The sequence below is a fragment of the Oryza sativa genome, chromosome 11 (assembly GCF_034140825.1).
Source record: "Oryza sativa Japonica Group chromosome 11, ASM3414082v1".
NCBI lineage: Eukaryota > Viridiplantae > Streptophyta > Magnoliopsida > Poales > Poaceae > Oryza > Oryza sativa.
The window spans coordinates 21,746,287-21,771,545 of NC_089045.1; the positions used below are offsets into that span (position 1 = coordinate 21,746,287).

Sequence of the window (25,259 nt, forward strand, 5' to 3'; positions counted from 1 at the left end):
ACCGGCGGCCCGCACGGTGGGAAGGGCGGTGGCCGGCGGCCGGTGGGGCGGGGGCGCGGTGGCCGGCGACGCCCGCGTGACGGGAGGGGCGGTGGCCGGCAGCCCTTGCTGCGGGGGCGCGGTGGCCGGCGACACCCACGCGGCTGGAGGGGCGGTGGCGGTGTGACGGCGGCTGGACGACGGCGCGCGCGGCCGGAAAGCGGGACAACGGCGCGCGCGGCGGGAGGGCGGTGGCCGGCGACGCCCGCGCGGCGGGAGGGCGGCTGGATGACGGCGCGCGCGGTGGGAGGACGCGCGGCCGGCGACGCCCGCGTGGCGGGAGGGCGGCTGGACGACGGCGCAACGCACGGCATGACGGCGGCCGGACGACGGCCCACGCGGCCGGAGGGGCGGTGGCCGGCGGCCCGTGCGGCGGGGGCGCGGTGGTCGGCGCCGTCTGCGCGGCGGGAGGGGTGGTGGCCGGCGACGCCCGCGCGGTGGGATGGCGGTGGCCGGCGGCCCTTGTGGCGGGAGGGCGGTGGCCGGCGATGCCCGCGCAGCGGGAGGGCGGCTGGACGACGGCGCCCCGCGCGGCGAGACGGCGGCTGGACGACGACGCGCGTGGCCGGAGGGCAGCGGGACGGCGGCGTGCCGAGGCCATTCGCGTGGAAGAGGATGAGGGAGAAGAAAAGGGGAACTTTAGTTTGGGTTGGCAGGGGCATTTTGGTATTTTCTAAAAATTCTGACAACACAATACACGGTTTGAGCAACGTATCTAGTGGAAACTTAATCTAACACCCTGAAAATTCGACCAATAAAAATCTAAACTCCAAAAATATGGGCCTTCAAAAAACTTTTTAAATAAATTGCATCATGCCGAATTTGTTCGATTATTTTATTGGATTTTGACTTCGGAGTTTATAAGTCGCGAATAATGGATAATTAGCTAGGAATAAACCCTAAAAAGTAAAATTGACAAAATAAATAATTAAAGTGCAATTTAAAATAAGAGTTGGTGAGGATAGAAATGAGTAAAATATTATTACAACCATATTTGTATCAATTAAATTTAAAGGTGACGGAATAAGAATTAACTCTAAATAAATTCAAGAAAATTATATAAAAATAAAATATGGGTAAAATTAATCAAGGATGGATCCATTGGTTGGAATAACACAAATATTGAATATATTTTATTTGTGCAAAATCTGGGAATTAAAGAATTAAATCTAAATAATAAATGGGCCAAAATCGAGTTAATTCGGAAATAGTACTGTTCATTGCACCCAACGTGTTCGACGAGGACCCCTAGCCAAGCCCTGCCCCGCTGCCGGCCGTCGCCATCACGCCACGCCGCGTGCCGCGCCCCGAGCCCCGTGCCGCCCCACTGCCGCGCCGCGCCGTCGCCATCGCCATTCCACGCGCCGCGCCGCCGTCGCGTCCCACGCCGCGCCGCCTGTCCGTCGCGTCGCCGCTGCCGCGCCGCCAGCCGTCGCCGTCGCGTCTCGTCGCCACTGCCGCGCCGCTGCCACGCCGTAGCCGACGCTGTCCTATCGCTGTCGCGTCGCCGCTGCCGCGCCGCGCCACTGTAGCGTCGCCGCCTTGCACCGTGCGCCCGCGCCTCGCGTCCCGCGCGCCGCCTCGAGCCCCGCGCTGCCGTGCGCCGCTCGCCCCTCGCGTCGCTGTCCCGCAGTCGCCGTCGGCCGTCGCCGTCGCCGCTCGCCCGTCAAATCGCCGCCTCGCGCCCCGCGCCCTGCCGCGCCGTACGCCCGTCGCGTCGCCGCCTCGCGCCTCGCGCCCTGCCGCGCCGCGTCGTCGTCACATCACCGCGCCGAGCCCCGCGCCGCGCCACCCCGTCGACGCCATGAGGCCGCCGCCCCTCTCCCTCTATCCCCAAGCCTCCCCACCCACACATCCCCCATCTTTCCCTTTCCCTTCCCTTTCCCCACGTGCCGCCGTCGCCGCGCCACCACCTCCACGCCGCTGCGCCGCCGCAGTAGGTCGCCGCGCTGCCGCTTCGAGCCACCGCGCCGCTTGCGCCACCGTCGCCAACGCCGCCGTCGCCGTAGCCGCCGTCGGTAAGCCGCCGCCCTCCCCCCTTGCGTTCAGCGCCGACGCCGCCGGGAGAGCAAGAAGCCGAGAGAGGGAGAAGAAGGGAGGAGCCGGGAGGAGAAAGGAAAAGAGAGAGAAAAGAAAAAGGAAGGAAAAAAAAAGAGAGAAAAGAAAACGAAAGGAAAAGAGAGAGAAAAGGAAAAAAAAAAGAAGAGAAAAGGAAGGAGAGAGAGAGAAGAAAAAGGGAAAAATTAGGGGGAGATTTAAAATATTTAAAAATATTAGAATTTAATTATAGGATTAATGAAAATGTAGCTAGATGAATTCCTACTATTTAAATACCTAAAGTACTGGAATTTGATTATAGAATCAATTATTTAAGAACTAAACAAGTAGATGAATCCTTATAGATTGTTATAGATTATTTTTAGTAATCTCCATAGGGAATCAATTTCGCGGTAATAATTTACATGTGATTAGGAACTCAATAATTCGATGAGTCTTAGGACATGACTATAAATTACAAGATATCTTAGGGTGAAGAATAATTCCACTTCGCGAATAAAGTAGCCTATATAGAATTCACCTCCCGTGCTCGTTTTTCAATTCGGTCATTATTTGGATTTTGTTTGAATTCTAATCGAATTCAAATTGTTCTTACGCACGTAACTATAGAGACCGAGGGAGCCGCGGATCCGGGTGAAGGCCAAGACCCACAAGACCTAGAGCAAGGCAAGTATCACTATTCTTTGATCACGTTGATCCCAATTGCGAAATTAATTTTTATTTACAAATAAGATTGCATGCAATGATAAACATCCTACTTGTGATTATGCCATGTCTTGATTATTGTTTATTTTTAAATCTTTGTAACCACGGTTACGTATGAGTCCCTAGTCAACTATGACACTTGCTTAGAAATGCTACTTTAGAATCTTGCATACTCATGTTTATCAAATATTATATGCTTGGGCAATTACCTTTGGGAAGGTAATTGAGATGCGGCATGTGGAGACATGAGCACCACATTGCCATGATAATGATGATATGAAAGGAATTAAAAACCTATGTTTTAGACCGGGGCGGACGGTGGATTTGGGTGGTATCTGGGAAAGGCTAGTACCGTCCCCGGTCAATTAAGGACCGAGCCATGAAGTTAAGCATGAAACGACCTCGTACAACCACATTTCTCGAATGGGGATAGACCTATCGGAGTAAATAGCCGAGCGGAGACAGTATCCATGCATAGTGGTTTCTCATGTGTATGGCAGGGGCTCTACAATGGTGTCACCATTGCTAGGACTGTCGTGTGTTGAGTTGAACCTAGTTATAACTTAATTACATGGGTGTAAAACTTCCCTTCCCGGGTGCGCCAGAACTCCTCTCACTGCTAGAAACCGTGTACGCCTAGAGTGCATGAGGATGAAAAGTTCATGGAGCGGGTACTGCCAATGCGAGGTTATCGAAAAGCTTTGCCGTGACGCGTCTCATGTGTTGAGACAAGGCTCATGTGTTGGGCAGTCACGGAGTGTGGGTAAAGTGTACATCCACTGCAGTGTGAGTAAACCAAATCTATTCGAATAGCCGTGCTCGCAGTTATTGAGCACCGGGACATGTATTACACTTGGCTAGTCTCTAAATTCTTAACTTGTGTGGGATGGGTAGTTGCATGGTGAATTTTTATGCCGTTGGAGCCACTTCCTGACAAGGGGGAAAGTGAGCGTCCTCAGAAAACCATAACGATTCAATGGCGGTAAGCTATCCTTGGGATCACAATGGATGGTGGACAGAACCGTCGTTGTTTAAATACAAACACTGGTATTAAAATTTGATCAGTCAATGCTAGATCTTAGGCTTGTGAAAAGAATTACAAAATTTGCTTTGCGCAAAAGAACCATAGCCATTCTTTGAAATACCCTTTCATATGCATTGTTGCTGTGGTGGCTTGCTGAGTACGGTTGGTACTCACCCTTGCAAATATAAACTTAATCAGAAGCGGGAGATGAAGCTCCGGAGGATCCCTATACCTACTACCAGGAGGGAGATGAAGACGATGGCGCTCAGTAAGTCTTAGTACGGTCGTTGCCTGTGGCAATGGCATGCCGCTGCCTAAAATCCGCTGTCTTATCTAATTCTGCTTTTGGTTGTATTCCGGACCGCTCGGTCCAATGATTTAAGACAATGCCTGTGGGCTTATATTGTAATAATTCGCACTAGACTCTCGTGTATGAGCATTTGGTATTTCAGCTATGAACTCGTGTGTACCAGACTACTTGATCCAGGGAAATGGTACTGCTTACACGATTGATTCTTGTTATAAAAACGGGGGTCCACACTTAACGGGAGGGGCATGGAAGGGATCAAAGCGAAATTTCAGGGGTACACAGAGGATCGTGTAAGATTCGAGGGTATAGAAGGGATTAGGTGTGTTTTCATGTGTACACAAGGGATTTACTCTTAATTAATCGCCGAATGGAAGTGTTTACATTTATGGCGCTATATATTCACTAGCACACAAGGGGCAATCCCTGCCGCAATGGCAAAATACATTGATCCATCGAACGCAGGTTCATGAGGAACAGGTTATTTGGATCCATCAACAACAGGTTCTACATGACAATTTCACATAATTGCATGGAACAAAATAATCCGGCAGGTAATCCTACCAACATAACGAAGAGGAATGGAAGTAAAATATTGCCGCAAAGAAAGATTGCATAGAGCAGGAAAGAGAGCAACAAAAACACACACACAAGAACGTGCAAGAACAACCCTACAGCAGTACACACTGCTAATAAAGGTACACACAAGTCAGCACTATAGGTGCCGGAACAGCTAAAACCAGCACCTATAGTGCTTTTCATCCTTTAAAAGCTGAAAAAAAATAAAACCGACACCTTTAATACACTGTAGGTGTCGGTTAGGTGCCTTTTTTAGAAAAACGGTATCTTTAATATATGATAAGTGTTGGCTAGTTAAAAACCGACATCTATAATACATTATTGGTGCCGGTTTTTTAGAAAAACTGACACCCTATCAAACGAGCCGAGCCAAGCTGAGAGACGGGCGGTTTTTTTCTTTTTTTTGCATGGGGATAAAACGCTGAGTGGGAGGTGAGGGGGTGTCCTTATCCACTCGGACCAACCCCTCTCCTCCTCTCTCACGCTCACACCTTCTCTCTCTCTCTCTCGCTCGCTCGACTCTCTCTCTCTCTTAGGCGGCGGCAGCAGTGGACGGTGGCGGGAGGGAGGCGGCTACAGCAGCGAGCGGCGGTGGGAGGAGAGGTGGCAGCGGCGGGCGGTACCCTCCCCTCCGCCAGATCTAGCGGGAGGGGAGGCAGCAGCAGCGGCAGCGCTCCACGTGCAGCGGTGACAGGCTCCCCTCTGCCAGATCCGGCGGCGGTGGCGGCGGCAACGGGCTCCCATGGACGACTGCGGCAGGTTCCCCTCCGCCAGATCCGTTAGACTCCCATGTGTTGTTGTTGATTGTTGATTGTTGTAGATTTTGGATGTTTTTTGGGTTGCTTTGATGCATCAGTTTGGCTCAATTTGAGCAGAGCTGGATTTTTTTTTGCAAATCTTATACCTCAAAAGTGCCGGTTCCAAAACCGGTACCTGTGAGTGTTCTAGTCAGTGCCGCCTTGGTGGTGTCAGTTGAGAAAACTGCGACCTTTGTGGGGTTCCCAACGGCACCAATGACCTTTTCTGTGGTAGTGACAGCTCACTCTTCCAAATCAACCCTACATGCAATAACGGCACACCATGCTTTTCATCTGGCGATCCAAGCGCATACAAAATACAACAAAGCTTGCTATCCTACTAGAGATGCATCTCAAGGTCCTGAGTTCAAATCTTTATAGGAGCAAATTTTAGATTAGGTTATTTGATGGCTAAGTTCCTTGTTTGATAAGCTAAATTCCTAATTTAAAAAGGTTACATATATTCGATTGGATGTAGAGACCGGGTAAAAAATACCTTATCTGAGAAAATCCTACGAGTGAAGCATATTCACCATGCCCGGAGGCAGGGGATCGAAGAAAGCGACGAACTCAGATGACGACGGGCAATTGGAGACTAGTACGATCGGCCGGCGGCAAGAGCGGCGGAGGGACTTCGGTGGATGCTGGATTGCTGGGTGATGGGGAAGGTGGTTCTGTCACCACAGCAGCAGAAGAAATGTGGCCGGAAGTCATGGCACCAGCATGACTCTTCCTCCGGCACCAGCATCATCACCGATTCACCGTCCCCTCCAAGTCATGGCAGAGGCTCAGCGTTGATGACTCACCGAAGCTGCACGGTGGCGTGCGTCTTCCCGCCGCGCTTCCTCATGATGGCGAGGTAGAACACCAGCCCAGCCACCGCGAGCACCGCACGGCGACGCCGGCCACGGTGATCGCGACCTCTCGAGTCCTCGACTCGACCTCGACCGCCTTTTTCTTCCTCTTCCCGGCATCATTCGGGGTTGCAGCATTAATTTTGCTGATCCCATTCCCCACGACCACTAGATATGGAGGTGTAATGCAGCTTTGCGCAGGGGATGTCATCGGGCACATCCTCTTGGACTGGAGAAGCACGCAGACCAGCTTAACGTTGGGGGAGTTGAGATGGCGATCAGGGTTTGAAATTTCGGTTCGAAATTTCTAAAATTTTGGAAATTTCGCCCCCCACCGAAATGCTCATATCTCGCCCGAAACTTTCGGTTTTTTGCAAAGTTTTGTGAATTTGGTCAAATTTTATTCAAATCCATTCAAAATCAGTCAAAATTTCGGTTCTTTCGCTCCCCTCCGGCAGAAACCCTTTCAAAATTTGAAACCCTGATGGCGATGGTAATGGAGAACTGACTCTCTCGCTGCCACAAACCACCCCCACCTTCTCCTCTCCAATTCGCTCCCATCCTCCAGGGAGGCCCCTCTCCCAGTCCCGCGTGCTCCAAGTCGCCGCATGGTGCGTGTCGTCGCCGTCGCTGGTGAATCTCTGGCCAGACTCCAAGAGCATTCCCGTGTTATCCATCGACCACCAGAGGCTCGTGGCGCCATGCCTCTTGCCAACATGGGAGGAGGAGAGGGAGCCGTGATGACCGGGAGAAGAAAGAGGAAGAAGGGTTAGGGTGGAGAAGAAGGATGGCATGACCACCGAGCTCAAGAGGCTTCCGTCGCCACCGACACCATCATCGCCCTGAATCTCCTGGACCTCTGCTGTCCGCTGCTCTATCCCTCACCCGCCAGCCTCCGCCACCGCGCACATATATATATATATATATATAATATATATATATATATATATATATATATATATATATATATATATATATATATATATATATATATATATATATATATATATATATATATATATATATATATATATATATATATATATATATATAGAACGGTCCAGGTGTTCATTCATATACCTTGATAGGTTGAAGGTAGATCCTTCTGAAGATTACACCAAGGACTTGGTACAACACGTTCGTATAAACCTACTATGTTGTAAATATCTAATTTTATATCTTGTACATAATTCGTATTTACAGCTTGTCTTTATTTCCTGTACTGCATTTATGTTTGCATAATAATAATAATAATAATAAATTACCAACCTGGATTGCCATCCAATTGTCACATACTAATCTCACATCCAAGATTGCATATAGATAAGCATTCCTATCCTCATATCTGGTGACTAGACCCCTAGTCACTGCCAGCTCTAACCCAGGGCAGTGACTAGGGGTCTAGTCACCAGATATGAGGATAGGAATGCTTATCTATATGCAATCTTGGATGTGAGATTAGTATGTGACAATTGGATGGCAATCCAGGTTGTTAATTTTTTTATTATTATTATTATTATTATGCAAACATAAATGCAGTACAGGAAATAAAGACAAGCTGTAAATACGAATTATGTACAAGATATAAAATTAGATATTTAGAACATAGTAGGTTTATATAGAACGGTTCAGGTGTTCATTCATATACCTTGATAGGTTGAAGGTAGATCCTTCTGAAGATTACACCAAGGACATGGTACAACACGTTCCTAATTATACAGGTACAGGACTCTCACAAAGACTCTTACATAGACTCTCACACTTAGACTCTCATGAGTCTTTTATTTAGGTTATACTATAGTACTAACACTTAGATGGAGTGGAGTGGAGTGTGATGGCTAGTGGAGCGGTGAGAGGAATGGTTGAGTGAGATGTGTTGTGTGTGGAATGCGATGCCTCTGAAATGTGATAGTGAGCCCCTTATATAGCGCTCAGTAGAGAATCTTCATGATATCTCTTTTGACTTCAAAGAGTTCATGATATCCCTTTAAAGTTCATGGAGAGAATCTTTGATGATGACGCTTTTGACCTTCAATAAAGATGTCATAATATCGCCTTTTGACCATAGACTTATCTTATCTGGAATAGTATAGATTCCTTATCTTGAATAGTGATCTTTGTCGGGGATGACAAGATCTTTATTCATTATCTTGGTGACAAGATCTGTCGTCATATCTTGACTAAATGTGTGTTGGATTGAAATCTGATATTCCTTCATCTGAATCATTATCTTGCTTAATTGAGTAATAAGGAGGTATTGGCGAAGATGGCTTAATTTGGCTGCATTGTACCATATCTTCGTCTAGACTTTTGCATGTAGAACTAGATTTTGGTGATTCTTCCAATCTTTTAAACATAGTTTCATATACTTGAAGTTGCAATTCTCCCTTTGTCAACTCGGGTCTATCTTGGTGACAAGATCTGTCGTCATATCTTTACTAAATGTGTGTTGGATTGAAATCTGATATTCCTTCATCTGAATCATTATCTTGCTTAATTGAGTAATAAGGAGGTATTGGCGAAGATGGCTTAATTTGGCTGCATTGTACCATATCTTCGTCTAGACTTTTGCATGTAGAACTAGATTTTGGTGATTCTTCCAATCTTTTAAACATAGTTTCATATACTTGAAGTTGCAATTCTCCCTTTGTCAACTCGGGTCTTGCCTTTAATAATTCTCTTGTTATATCTTCTTTTAATTGAGCCACATGAGATTTCTTGTTTTTGGCTCGAAACTTTCTTCCTTCAATTACTGGTGTGATTGCAAACTTATCCCACCATCTTGCATAATAGTTTCGCTTTAAGGTTGCTGGGAACTCCATTCTTTGAATATTGAGGTCCCATTTTAGTATCCAAGGCATCCCTGTTTCGGCACAAAATTGCATAACGATAAAAGGATATTCCTTGAGATCCTTTTTTGATTCTTGTGTAATAACTTTGATGATTTCTTGTGGTAGAATTTCAGGAATGGCCCCTGCTTTCAGCCACCAATTACTGAAAAACCACAGCGGTATCTCCTCACATCCTTCTTTGAAGTGAATAAACCATGAATGCTTCATCTGGGAATTTTGTACGAGGAGTACTCTTTCCCAGGCCTTCTGATAATCCCAATAGTTATATCTTTTATTTGCACAGGATGTAGAATATATAGTCCTGGCTACATAAGGATTTGATGATTTATCCCAATCATCGATACTTATAATTTTTTGGATCAATAATTTTGTGAATCCCAATTCATCACCATTCCTTGTATGGAATATCTGTGCACTTCTTGTCTCGCATAATATGGTCTCATAATAATTTTGATCTTTCCCTGGATATTCAGGGATAAAATATTGGTGTTGTGGGAAATACTTTCCCATAATCTTGATAATATTGAGATCAGAGTCTCCAAATTCTAATGGCAGAATTACTTCCTCTATATTGAGGATATAAGATGAATTATTCCCATACTTTTCTTGAACTGTAGGGGTTCTAGGAATGATATTTCCTAGTTCATTATATTTATGCTTATTTGGTGAACTTTCTGTAGTTCTCCCTTGGGCTGATAAGTCCCTTTTAGGTGCCATAGCCCTGTAAAAATTCACGAGATAAGAAATCTGGTAGGGAGTTTAATTCTCCCTTGATATATTCTATTTCAAAGTCAAAGCATGATAATATTGCTTGCCATCTGGCAAAGATTTGTTTGGAGACTAAGTTCTCCACATCCTTTTGGAGGACATCTTTTGCTGCCTTACAATCTATACGCAGCAAGAATCTTTGATTCAATAATTCTCCTTGGAATTTTGATATGACCTTTACTATGGCCAATATTTCTTTTTTGATGGTTGAATAATTTTTTTTAGCCTCATTCCAGGTCCCAGAGGTGAACCTGACCAGCTGCTCTTTGGAATCCTTTTTTTGTTTAAGAATTCCTCCATAACCATGATCTGAGGCATCTAATTCGATAATTTTGAAGGCATCTTGATCTAGAATATAAAGACAGGGCAAGGTTTTGACCTTACCTTTGATCTTCTTAACAGCTTGAGTATGTTTAGCTGTCCAAGCTGGAGGCTTTTTCTTTAACCTCTCGGTTAAAATCTTTCTGTCTTTTGCAAGATCTTTATAAAAATCGGAGACATAGTTTAAACACCCTAGAAATCTTTGCAACTGTGTTTTATCTTTTATCTCATCCGGAAATTTTTCTGCAAATTCTATTACTCTTGCTACTGGTTGGACTTGATCATATTGAATTTTATAACCGAGAAACTGAACATTAGTTTGGAAAAGTTTCATTTTCTTAGCAGAGACTACTAAACCGTTTTGAACTATAATTTTATAAAATATATTAAGGTGTTTCCAATGTTGGTCAACATCTTGGGAAAATATTAAAACATCATCTATATAAACTATAATGAAGGATGTAAAGGGAAGGAAAATCTCATTCATGATTTTTTGGAACTCAGAAGGAGCATTTTTTAAACCAAACGGCATTACGTTCCACTCATAATGACCAAAAGGAGTAGTAAAGGCAGTTTTATATCTATCCTCTTCTTTTGATACCTTATCCATTGTAGAACTTTATTGAGAGGTTTGTAATTGATAACTAGCCGAGGAACTCCTCGTTCTTTTTCAGCAGCATTTTCTACATAGGAGGCTGCACAACTCCAAGGAGAGGAATTTTTCCTTATTAAGCCTTTGTATAGCAAGTTTTTTATTTCTTGCTTGCAAATTTCTACATAGAAGGCTGCACAACTCCAAGGAGAGAAATTTTTCCTTATTAAGCCTTTGTATATATATATATATATATATATATATATATATATATATATATATATATATATATATATATATATATATATATATATATATATATATATATATATATATATATATATATATATATATAAAGTAGTTAGTAAATTTGTTTGGTGCTCCATGGTGCCTGGGCACCATTATTGAAATTGAGTATATACCCAATTCAAATGAGTATGAAACTTTTTCAATTACTTAGGTATTAACATTAACTACTTTACTAACTAGTTCAAAGCAAGTTTGAACTGAATTTGAACTTGTTTTTGTTAGATTTTGATTCTAGGTATATAGCATCCATACATATAATTAGTTAGGTATGTAATCATGGATTGTGAAACAAAGTTAAATTTGAGTTGTTTTGTTGATAGGTATAGGTATGAATCGAATTATTATAACTAGGTATATACTCACAATTTGAAAATTTTGAAAAATTTGAGTGATTTTGTGCATTTGATACCATGGTGCCCCATATGATATATATATATATATATATATAAGAGTGGGAGCATGAAGAAGGGAACAAGAGAGAGGATGACATGTGGGTCCCATGATTTTTTTTAATGATAAATGGACGTCGCATATATATTTTTAATTATAATGCCACATAAGCACTAAGTCGTTACGTGAAACGAAGATCAAGTCAACATCTCCACGTCAACAAAAAACCACTTCCCAAACCACCAAGAGACATAGTTTGCACCGATTTTAATATTTAGAGGTCAATCTACCCGATTTTACGTTTGGAGGGTAAGAACAAAACTCTGAACATAGATAAGGGAGTCAAAGAATGCTTTTTTTTTCAATTGAAAGGTGGGTTTCCTTGCCAGCAAAAACAGCCCACCCGACTTACATCCCAAATCCCAACAGTGTGAACTATGTTTTACAGTGGTTTTCGTTTCGGTTGATATGAGACGGTAGTTTCCCATTAGGTTGCATGAGCATAACCTAACCCAGAGTTAGGTTTTATGATTATGGAACTAAGTGACATTTACATGAACAAAATATAAATAATAAGGATATGGAGTTGAAAAGCCACCCATTCAAACAAAACAACTCAAAACAATTTGTCCTAAGGTGTTCTTTTTTTTCCAGTTTTAAAAGAGCTCAAGCTCTATTGGGGAACTTAATTGGAGATAGAGGATGTCCTTTCCTCAAACCTCTATTTATAGCCACTCTACCTCCTTCCACTGCCTTCCATACGCAGCAAATAAACTTCTCTTGGAAGTTCCCTCGTGTTTTTACAGCATCTGTGTCATTGATAAATATCTGACAATATAGTACAATGTATATCTTGGGGTTGTTCATGTCAAGACAAGGATTCGTTTGGGTCAAGAGATACATCAATAATTTCATGAGAGCATAAATAATATAAACATAAACAGGGATAAGAATTTAGACAAGCTCGGATCACCAGTGTAGGTAATAGACAATACTGGAGAACTGATATTTGCTGGGACAGCCGAAAACTATAATAGCCTGGTTCCAAAAAGAACAGGAACTAAAAATCATCTTTAGCCCCGATTGAAAAGCCCATATCCATTTTATGATCTTTAGTGGTACTAAAGATCATTTTTAGTCCCAGTTGAAAAAATGTCCGCCCCCTACTCTTTTTATTCCCGGTTGGAAACACCAACCGAGACTAAAAACTGGCGCATATTATATAATCCCTCGCACTTATCCTCTAACAACCACCTCTTCCCTTATCCTTCTCCTCTCTTTTCTAATCTTCTCCCTTTCCTCTCTCTACTCTTATCCTCTCACGTGCTTGCGGCAGAGGGCGAGTGAGCAGGGCGGGCTTGTGGGGAGGCGCGGCCGGCGGCCGGCGCAGAGGGGCATGGTGGAGGGCCGCAGCGACCGTCGGGCGGCAGGCAGCCGGGCGCATGCGGACGGCCGGCTGGCCAAATGTTTTTATTTTTCCCCCTTTTTTCCCCTCTTAATTTGTGGATGATTTTTTGTTGACTATATATGTTGTTGTGGATGATGATTTTGTTGTGTGAATGATTTGGGATGATGGGAGATGATCTATGGATGAGTTCGGCTGAAAAACAAGTGCACATAGCTAAAAACAATAATCCACAAGCAAATAAAAAAAAGAAAAAAAAATCTCTACTCCCGGTTGTAGAGATGCATCTTTACTCCTGGGCATATAAACCGGGACTAAAGATCGTCATCTTTAGTCCTGGATTCCTCTTCTGGTTGGCAACCCAAGACTACAGGGGTTGCGAACCGGGAGAGAAGAGACATTCTCCAGTAGTGATACTAATAGCCTACTCATATTAATCATGTTTATGTATTGCTGGGTTAATCACACCGATTATAATATGTTGATGAGAACCCTAATCAAGCCTACATGATTAAGGTCATGTTTGGATCTTTTTGTCCTTAGACTAAAATTAGTCCCTGGACTAAAAATTTTAGTCCCCTACTGTTTGGATCCTGGGACTAAAGGCACGTCGATCGAGAGAGAAGATAGATGCTACCACTTTAGTCCCTATAAGTACCCCCAAGAGGGACTAGTGGATTTGAGTACCAATATGCACTTTTAGTCACTTTTAGTCACCCCTGTCTCACCCCTGTCTGAATTATTCGGGACTTAAAGGGACTAAATAGAGTGACTAATGGATTAGTCCCATGAACCAAACAGGGCCTAAGTGGCTAGCAAATGTGATTAGGTAGGACCATTAGTCACTAATGGATCAGACTCTAAGCTAAAGGAGCACAGTTACCGAGGTATCACAAAGAGGAATGATAAGGGATAGAGGTGTGAAAGACAGCAAAAAAACATACATCTTTAAAATATGATTTTCAACAATATAATGATAAAATATATTACTTCACCAAAATAAATATATGTAGTTAAACTAAGATCTATAATAAAAATATAAAATATCCAAAATTAACTTTCTTTAAACCATTTTCTAAATTATTTTGAAATTATATATCCAATTTGTGATCCCGTTGTATTCCTTTAATTAAATTATACAACTTAGATTGTGATCCTAAATACATCAGGTCACATGGGGCCGACATACAATAGTTAGTTGTATGATAATTTTTAAATCATATCATATTTTAGAGTGTGAAATATCACCTCACAGATATGCAACACTAATTTAAATCAACATCTGTTAAAATTGAAAACAATACGATTTAGTTGTGTTTTTTCAAGTAGATCTAATTTAGTTATAATTTGTTTGAGATTAATATTTTCCATTTTTTTTTGATATTTTCATAACTATTTGATTGGTATTCGAGAAGTGAGCAGCATAACTAGTACATAGATAGGAAAACAAATTATCATAATAATTCCAGCCATGAGATTTATCCAAATCTTCTATATATAATGTAACCCCTTAATTAATCCTGCATGAGATTTATGGTCATATTTTTTTCCTTTGGAAATAGTTGACACAAATGAACAATGAAGTAACATGCCCAATAAATTACTCATGATATATTTTCTTATACTTAAAGGAATTTCAATATGTGAGATATAATTGATGGATATATATCATAAACTCTGATGATGTGACTATAAGTGTACTCCAACAGACCAAATGTTGTGAATAAGTTTAGAAAATTAAATACATTCTTCAAATTAGTAAAGTGTCTGATTTGATTATGAATAGGTCTTCAAAACAAACTAGGCCGCTTTGAAGCTAGCAGGTAGGGTGCAAAAAGTAATAATCCTTTGAGTAGGAAGGTCAAAACTAAGATATTTGTTAAAATATAAACAATAATAGGGTGTTCTGGATATTATCTTAGTGGTAAGCTCTTTAGGTATACTTTTTTTAAGTATCCTCGAATGACTAACCTCACTCATTTTAAGAAAGAGTGTTCTATCTGTATCATAAAAAATTAAGTAGTAATGATCAACACCACGAACAAACTGTGTCTACAATATACCACAAATATTCTTAAAACATTTAAAAAAACTATTTTGATCACCTCCATCTTGTCTTTGTCCTTTCCTAAAGGACACCAAACATGGACGACAGAGTTTGCCACGGTACTATAAGTATAGTATGTAACATATGGCTATGTTAAGACTTAAGACGGGCCCAATGAAGATCATCATCGCTAATAGTGCTTAACTTCCTACTTACCAATGCAATACTATATGAGCGTTCGATAATAAATTAGTCATTAAAATTGTGCTACAAGCTGGTCTTGAAGAGCATTGCTACATCGATACGGGTCCTATGTTTCAAGCAACAGAGAAAGAAAATATGCTAAATCTGCTACTATCGGCTTTAGATTCGTATTTAACTTTAATGGTGCTAATGGAATGAAGTGGTTGTATTTTTACGATATTTATATATGGATTTAGAAATAAGTATGACATGAAACGCAAGTAGTGAATATTTTAGTATATTAGTGATGTGTTAGGCTTATTTTATTATTTTATTGGTACATATGTAATTGACTCGGCTTTTTAAAACATAGTAATAAGTAAGGGTGACAATAGAAGAATTTATATGTTAATTGGTCAAAGTGTTATTTTAAATCTGAAATATATTCTCATCATTTAGTATCATTTAAATAGAAACAGTGAGATGTGACTTCTTTTGACATTGTTCTTATAAAACAATCAATGAGAATGCTTGCCCAAATGCCCAAGTTAAGAGTAAAAATACACAAAGGTGGGGCCCCCGACTGTCATATACATGCATGCTGCGGGCGGTCGGAATTAGTCGTCTGTGCGGAATCAAATACTCCCTGCGTCCAGCGTCCTCTAATATAAAGGAGATATTGATATTTTACTTTGCACTGTTTGATCACTCATCTTAATAAAAAAATTTATGTAAATATAAAAAGCAAAAAATTGTGCTTAAAATATTTTGAGTAATAAAGTAAGTCATAATAATTCTAATTTTTTTTAAATAAGACGATTGGTCAAATAGTACAAATAAAATATTAAAATCCCTTGTATTAGGGAACGGAGGGAGTACTTGCTGGTCTGCGCGCGCGAATTAGCCATCCCAGTTGTTTAATGGAAACGGCAAAACCATGTGTATAGCTAGGCCCGCGCCAGCCCAGCGTACTTGGCGCTGGTAGCGTGCGCGCGCGCGCTGGTGTGGTTTTCCTTTGGTAACTAGTTAACCGGCCTCTCTCTTGATCAAGTTGCTGAGACACAGATGACTGCGCTCTTAATTAGTCTAACAATATGTTGATTCCTCAAGTTGTTGCCGGCCATATGAGAAGATCACTGTGGGACCGTGACGACTTGGCTGGGTCAACGACTGGTATAGGCTGGACACAGTATACATAGAGGCCTGGCGCGCGACGGCCTGTTGAGTTGAGTCCGAGTCCCATGAACAACAAACAGCCAAATCAAATGGCAACAAGCTGATGGCCATGAGCTCTCGCTGGGTGGCAGAGATCGAGAGGTACATCCGCGGTGACGCCGGCGACGGCAGCCCGCGAGGATCGATGCCGGGGCACTCCATCTACCGGGTGCCGCAGTACATCAAGAACATGACGAACCCCGACGCCTACCGGCCTCAGGTGGTGTCGCTGGGGCCTTTCCATCACGGTGATCCTGCGTTGATGCCGATGGAGAAGCACAAGTGCCGCGCGGTGGCACACTTGGTCAACAGGAGTGGGAGGCCTCTTGATTATTTCGTCGCTGTCGTTGAGGAGATAAAGTTGCAGCTTCAGGATACGTACGAAAATTTAGAGGACAAATGGTACCAAGGTACAGATTTCGTGGAGATGATGCTCAAGGACGGCTGCTTCTTGCTAGAGATGGCGAGGGCGTTTGAGCAAAATGGGAGAGTCGAGGACTATGAACCTGATGACCCTGTCTTCAGCGAGCACGGCTGCTTGTACTTGTTCGGCGGTATAAAATCCGACGTGATCTTGATGGAGAACCAGCTACCTCTTCTCCTTCTCCAGAAACTTATCGGTGCTGCATATAACCACGATTTTCAGCTGGTACGTATTCATGAGCTTGAGTAATTGCCATACGTGCATGCATGCATTTTTCTTCATGAGCATCTTTTAATTAGTTGCTAATTAAGGAGGATTAACAACCATACTTTTGTAGTTTTATTTCGTGATAATTGTGGAACCTTTCTGTAGGATCGAATATTAAAAATTAAGCCAACCAGAGAGGGTGAATGGTTGGTGTACCTAAGAACCAAAACGTTTAGCGGAAATAAAAATTACCCTCAAATTCGACGGATCGCAGTCTAACCGAATGTGATGCGTCGGTCTGACCGAGATTGATTCTCCGGTTGGACAGCTGAGATCAGCTGCCACACCTGAAGTCGCCGCCAGTCTGACCGCCACTGACCCACCGGTCTGACCGCCGCGATGCTGCCGGTCTGTCAGCCGGTGTCTAGCTAGGTAAAATCTTGAGCAACAAGTCTAGCTTTATTTCTCACAATCAAACCATCCTCATTTTGTTTATTTTTGAAAACCCACTTGGTTCCAATAATATTATGTCCAGAAGGTGATTCAACTAAATTCAAAAAAAAAAAATTCTCTCAAAAATTTCAAGTTCTTCATGCATGGCGTTAATCCACGATTCATCAGTTAATGCATGAGTAACATCTTTGGTTCAAAAGAAGCAACAAATGCAGAATTTACACAAACATCATGAGTCGTTACCTTAAACCTTATAGTCCGCTCACCTAGATTACCAATTGTTTGTTCCAGCAGATGTCGTCGTTGAATATGCAAAGAAGCGGCGACTTCTGAAATTGTTTCATGTTCTGTACCAGTGCTGGTCGAAGTTGTAGCTTCTGGAGGACCATCACAATCAGCATCAATAGAACCGGAACCTTACGACCCTAGCCGGTCTGACTGCACGTCTTGTGCCGGTCTGACTGCACGTCCTGTGCCGGTCTGACCGGAGGTGTGCCGGCGGTCTGACTGGTCTGGCGCCCGGTCTGACCGGCCTCATCGTCGTCGCTCTCGTCTTCAAAAATATGACCGTCCTCCCCCTAAACCTGTGACAATGTACATGTAATTTCTGGTCTAGTACCTGGACTAGCCTCATCAAAAGTAACTTCTCAAGTCTCAACAATTTTGTTAGTTTCCAAAACAAGTACACGATAGCCACGTGAATATGCGGGGTAACCAAGAAACATTCCATCGGTAGAGCGTGCCTCAAACTTATCCAAATTTCCATATTTCAAGGCAAAGCACTTGCAACCCAAAACACGCAAATGTGAAACTTTGGGTTGAAGCACATAAGAAGCTATTCCAAGTTTTGACCTGAAGAAAACCCGATTTGAAATATAACATGTAGTATTAACCGTCTCAGTCCAAAATTTTCTAGGAGTGTGATACTCATTCAACATCGTTCTAGCCATCTCAACCAAAACCCGATTCTTTATTTCAGCAACACTGTTTTGTTGCGGAACACGAGGAGAAGAAAATTCATGTTCATGACCTTTTTCGTTGCAAAATTATTCAAATGAAGCATTTTTAAACTCACCACCATTATCACTTCAAATTATTTTCAAAGAACCAGAAAATTCAAGATCCAATCGAAGATAGAGACCATGAAAGTGTTGAAAAGCCTCATCCTTAGTTGACATGAAGAAAACCCAAGAATATCGAGAAAAATCGTCAACAATAACCAACACATACCACTTTCCTCTAACAGATTGCACTCTAGCTGGACCAACAGAGTCCATGTGTAATAGCTGTCCCAGTGCATCGGTCATCGCAAAAACAATTGGAGCATGTCAAGAAGCAACCATCTTAGCATGACGACACGGTGTACAAATCAAATCAAGATCTTTCTTAAGTTTAGGCAAACCACGAACAAGATACAAACTACTTAACCTCGTGAGATGATCAAAACCAACATGTCCAAGTTTACGATGCCAAAACATCACATCCCTATTAAACTTAGCAACCAAACATGTTATCACAGGTGAAACAGGATTTTCAAAATCAGCTTTAAACACTCTTCCATAGCGAGAAATATTCAGCACAGAATCACCACGAGAATCAAATACTTTACTTTTAGTTTTCTTAAACTGAACCTTAAAATTTTCATCAACAATTTGTGAAACTGAAAGCAAATTATACTTTAAGTCTTCAACCAAAGCCACGTTTCTCAATTTAAACTTTTTATTTACCTTGACCAAACCTGTAGCAAGAACGGCACTAGCAGAAGCATCATCAAAGATAATCAATTCCGTTTTGGATGCCTGTTTAAGGGAGGAGAACCAATTTTTTATCACCTGTCATGTGCCGTGAACAACCGGAATCCACGATCCACACGTTCTCCTTCCTCGCCACCAAAGCCTACACACAAGAATATGTCGAAGCCTCAGTACTGGGGTTAGATAAAAGAAATTAATGAATCCAGTACTGAGACACACGAGCAGTAGATCCAATAGGCATATATCCTCGTGCAAAAACAGTTTGATAATTTTCAGAAAAATTTCTCCAAGGCCAGTTTGACCGAAGTACAATAGCCGGTCTGACTGGGGGCCGGTTTGACTGCTTCTGTACCACCGGTACGACCGGTGCACGGTCTGACCAAAGCACAGCCGCCGGTTTGATCGGTCGCCGGCCTAACCACGGGGCCCACTGCGGTCTGACCGGTTTCCTCGAGGGAAAACCAGATTTTTGCCACTTTGATTTTGCAAAAGCAATTTCCCTCTCTTTTTTCTGTTTACGAGCTAATCTGAAACAAAAACCAACAAGATGTCCATCTTTACCAAAAAAAAGAACAAGTATATTTTTCTTTAGAAGAAGATGGTTTTGATAGATTTGTTTTTGTTTCTTTTAGAGTTGTAGAAAGAGAGGGCATAATTCCAGCAGACTTGAAAACTGTTTTCTTAGCCCTTGGTTTTGTCAGAATTTCACTATGTTCAGTCTCACTCAAAACATTAGGTTGATTTTTGGTGAAATAGTCATGAACATCAAAACCAACACCCATATTGTAACTAGTCACTTTAGATTGATCCAAAATCATATTAAGTTGTTTCTTACCATCAGAAAATCTTTGCAAAGAACTTTTCAAATAAGAAACATCATATTTCAAATTAGCACAATTTTCACAATCTACCATCACTCCTTTGCTCTTACGACATTTGGGGCGAGAAAGCACTTCATTGGTTTTCACAATATCCTCCATGTACTCAACACGACCTAAAGCATCTTTTAGTTTCATCTTGTTAAGTGTGCAAGTTGAGCAATCTAAAACACCATGTTGTTGTTTTAACTTTTTGGCACAAATCATGTTAAACATCAAACTAGCATGAAAAGCAATTTGATATTTTTTCAACAAATTTTTACTCAAAAACAACTCATCCGAAGTGCGTGTGTGCAAGGCAAAACCAAGAGCAAGAGAAGATCTATTTTTCAAATCATGCGCAACATTGACATCTCTAATTTTTGAAATTTCATGCATTAAAACCTGACAATTTTTGCAATCATCATCATTAGGAATAAGAGATTTTAATCTAGCAATTTCAAAATTCAAACATTCAATAATAAATTCCTATTTTCTATACATCTTCTCACACTTCTTATTTTTTGCACTTAAAATAAGAATAGCTTCCTCAAAAGAACTCACCTCATTGTCTTCACACTCTGAATCCGATTCACCACGTGCCATGAAGCAAATACCGGAGATGTTCTTTCCTTTATCTTCATCTTCACTCTCACCATCTACATCGCTTAGTGGCTCAAAAGCGGAATAGACTTGATCAAACATCTTCTTGAGATTCTCCTTGGTCTTCTTCCCCTTGAACGTGCTCTTGGGATTGTTGTCCTTGGTCTTCTCTCCACCATTGTCTTCCTTCTTGCCTCTCCCAAGCTTAGGACAATGTGAACGAATGTGATCAAGAGCACCACATTCAAAGCAACGAGTTGGACCACCTCTTTTCCTTTACCTGACATTGTTCATATCTCAAGAAATCTTGTTAGCGGCCAAAGCCAAGTCCTCCTCCTCGAACTGTTCAAGTTGCTCATCGGACATGGCATAAATCTAAGCAAGAACACTCGAATTTGATGAAGAATAATCAACATCGATTTAGAACCAACATCGATTTCATGTGTTTTGAGTTTTGTGTAAAGCGAATCCGAAGTCAAAGTAGGCATATCAACAGACTCTTGAATTGATGTAACTTTCATATCCCAAATAGACATGTCAAGACCATTCAAAAAGTGACAAGAAACCTCAGATTGTGTGTAATTTGTGTCATAAGAAGAACCAATAAATCTAAGATCACTCAAAATTTTGTTAAACTAGAAAGATAGTCATCCAAAGCTTATCCAGATTTCATCTCAAATTTTATGTACTCCTTTTTTATAAGATCCCGAGGAAGCTCTTTAATATTGGTAGCTCCTTGATGAAAATTTCACAAAGCAATCCAAATCTCATTGGCGGTTTGGAGATGTGAAACACGATCAAAATCCGAACGAGAAATCCCACTCAATAAAATATTGTGAGCTTTGCAATTTTGTTCAAATTTAGTTCAATTTTGTACTTGACGCCGGCCGGCAACTCCGCCACTCTGCCTCCTCGACCACTCGTCTCCGCCATCCGCTGGCCACAACGCCGGCCGGCAACTCTGCCACTCCGCCTTCTCGACCCGTCAGCTCCACCATCTGCCGCCCACGACAATGGCCTCCATGCCCTCGGCCTCCTGGAAAGAGTGACGGGAAGGACAAAAAGTGTGACAGGAAGGACGGAAAACGCGACGGGGTGGCATGGATCCAATTTCCCAAAATTTCAGTGGCACCCAGCCGATGTCGCGAATAGTAGTGCCATTTTTCTAATTTGACACATTTGCAGTGGCATGGATCCAATTAACCTTAATTCAAAAGACTAGTTTGAATCCTTGGAGTGGGTGTGGCGTGGGCCTGAACTAATTAGATGGTAATGAAGCCAAGGAGCAATATATATGTAGTTTAGTTAGAAAAATCATCTTTTACCAATACTATATTGTTACATTTAGGACAAATTTGAACAGCACAAGTGAATATATTTTAGGATGAATGGACATATTTAGTCAAGAATTTAAGATGTGCTCTATAGACAAGATGGTAAGAAGGCTACCTAGTTATGGGGAGCGAGAGGTTGTTTTTGGGAGAACCTCTAATTAGTGTGTGTATGTGTGTGTGTGTGTATATATATATATATATATATATATATATATATATATATATATATATATATATATATATATATATATATATATATATATATATATATATATATATATATATATATATATATATATATATATATATATATATATATATATATATATATATATATATATATATATATATATATATATATATATATAAGTGGGGTTGTCTATATGGGATTCGCATGATGTTTTAGGCTTCAATCATGCTGTGTTTCACTAAGTAGATCGAAAATATTTCAATCTTTTAAAAAAGCTAGAACACAATCAAATCATCCAAATATTTTGCTGCAATGTTTGAAACAACGGTTCCGAATATATTGAAACATGCATGAAACAAATCCATCGAGAAAAAGTCTATATGGGATTCACATGATTTTTTAGGCTTCCATCATGCAGATTTTGAAGTCAATCGGGCGTTGTTTTACCAAGTAGATCGAAAATGTTTCAATCTTTTAAAAAGCTGAAACACAGTCAAATCACCTCATGAAACATTTTACTACAACGTATGAAACAACGGTTCTGAATATATTGAAGCATGAATGATTTAGCTATAAAAATTCATTCGACAGCCATTTAGCCTTCCTGTATAAAAATTTGGGCACAATAATTAGTATTTCTATATATGAATTTAAACTGAAAAAGAATGAGGTGTACATGCTGGAAAAGTTTAATAATGCTACCTGCTTTGTTGCTCGACGATTGATGGCCACAGGCAGATGGAGCAAGTCTTATTAACAATTGGGTGGTATGTTTTCTTTGCGACATTGTCACGAGCGTCACGCCAGTTAATGATCATTTGGGTCTCCATCCCCATGATGTTCTACAGAAAAGCATGACTGGTATCCGTCTGCACCGTCAAAGGCCAAACACATTTTGTAGCATGCCTTCTGCTGCAGAACTCCACGAGACGGGAATTCATTTCCAGTTGAGTGCTACAGAGGGATTGGGAGGGGGCATCACCTTCATAGGCGGTGTGCTAAACATCCCCAAGATCTACTTGGATGACAATGCCGAGCGCATATTCCTCAACTTAATGGCATTTGAGCGGCTACACCCAGGCGCAGGGAATGATGTGACGGCATTCGTGTTCTTCTTGGACTATCTCATCACCACCGCCAATGATGTGGCACTATTAAGAATTTAAGATCCAAAGAGATCATCAAGAATGATTTGGGTAGCGATAAAGCGGTGGCAGATCTGATCAATAAGACCTTGGCTAAAGGTGCAGTTCTAAAAGAAGACTCTAGTATAATCGACGTGCTAACTGACGTGAATGCCTACTACAAAAAGCCATTGAACAAGCTGCGGGCTAGCTTTATACACACCTACTTCAGCAACCCATGGGTGTTCTTCTCGCTTATCGGGGCAGTGATCCTGCTCGTCGCCACCGTCATGCAGACTGTCTACACTATTGTGCCCTTCTACAAGAATAAGTAATAATACCGGTACTGTACCATGTTAATTATACGAACGGCGTCTTGCATCGTGTGACTAAAGGTATCATTATGTGTGTACTGTGTTTGGTTTTCTGAATTTTTATGCATGCATGTAATCCTAAAAATTTGCTTCCTGAGCTCCACCTTCAGTTTCCCCTCCAAACTGTCAGTATGACTGCACGGATCACCTGTACGTGGGGAGATCGACAATGAATATTTGAATGATACTCTCTGATGGCAATAAAATATATCTATTTATGTCTTCTCCATAATAGCTAAGCTAGCTATCTAGAGATACGTGAAATCAGTAGAGTATTCCCTTACCTCTGCCTGGGGCGTCTAGCCATGCACGAGATTGTAAGTGATCATATGCCCTAAAGACAATTATAGAGATAATTCACTATCATACAAACACCTATCACTATTGATCAGCTCATCACTGCCGGTTTATTTACATGAGACACTGCAAGGATTATAATGTGCCATCAGTTGAACTCAATTAGTGTTGGTGTAGAATTCTTGTACCTAAAATTATAATGCTTCCCAACATAGGTAATAGTTTACTTTGGGACTACCAAATGCTACTATGTTACTAGATACTCCCTCCGTTTCACAATATAAGTCATTCTAGCATTTCCCACATTCATATTGATGTTAATGAATCTAGACATATATATTTATCAAGATTCATTAACATCAATATGAATGTGGGAAATGCTAGAATGACTTACATTGTGAAACGGAGGAAGTAGTTATAAAGGTGGTCTTCATGTTTGTTGTTAAGCATATAGTGGATGTGAATAATCAAGATGTAATTTGCCCCATCTAAACAATGGGAGATATCTTCTAGGCCCATAAATGGAATAGATTATGAAAGTGTATTGTCCATGCTGAGATGAGAGGTGTTAGTCACGAGAAAACTAATCATCTGATATAGAATCCAGTGTATGATTGAGCTATTGAGAGGATAACACAAATCAGCCTTGAGCTTGATCGATATCATGAGGCAAAGAGATTCGTACATAGATACACTAAAATGTTCACCCGATATGATCTTTATGTGTACTTGGCAGGTCAATATCCTGCTAGGGGCTGCTATTGACTCGTGAACCAAAAAGGTGTTCTTGGGTTACAACCAAGTGTGTATAAACCTACTGGAAACATTTAAGGGCTATTCAGATTGATGCCATTTTCAACCATACTATTTTTGGTAAAGTTGCCAAAAAAAATATATGCGTTTAGTTTGTTGCCAAATTTGGTAAATACCTAAGAAATTCTGCCAGAATTTTGGCAGTATTGCCATCTTGCCAAAATTTTGGCATTGCTAAAATTTGGTAAGATTTATTTTGACTACAATCTAAACAGGCCCTTAATGGGCTAGAACAAGGTAATGGATGGAGATTCAATAGTGGCTCAACTTGGATAAGGTTCTGAGTCAGCTACCACACTTTGGAGCTACCCTGTAGGTCATTATTTTTCCTGTGCGTTTCGAAACAAACCTACGGAAATATAAATTATTGTGAAGGGCTTACTT

The 25,259-nt window shown here is 41.5% G+C and overlaps 1 pseudogene; it reads left to right on the forward strand.

Moving 5' to 3' along the window:
- Nucleotides 1–16,515: 16,515 nt before the first annotated feature.
- LOC107276882 (UPF0481 protein At3g47200-like) lies at nt 16,516–23,726 on the forward strand (annotated as a pseudogene).
- The last annotated feature ends 1,533 nt before the right edge of the window (nt 23,727–25,259 follow it).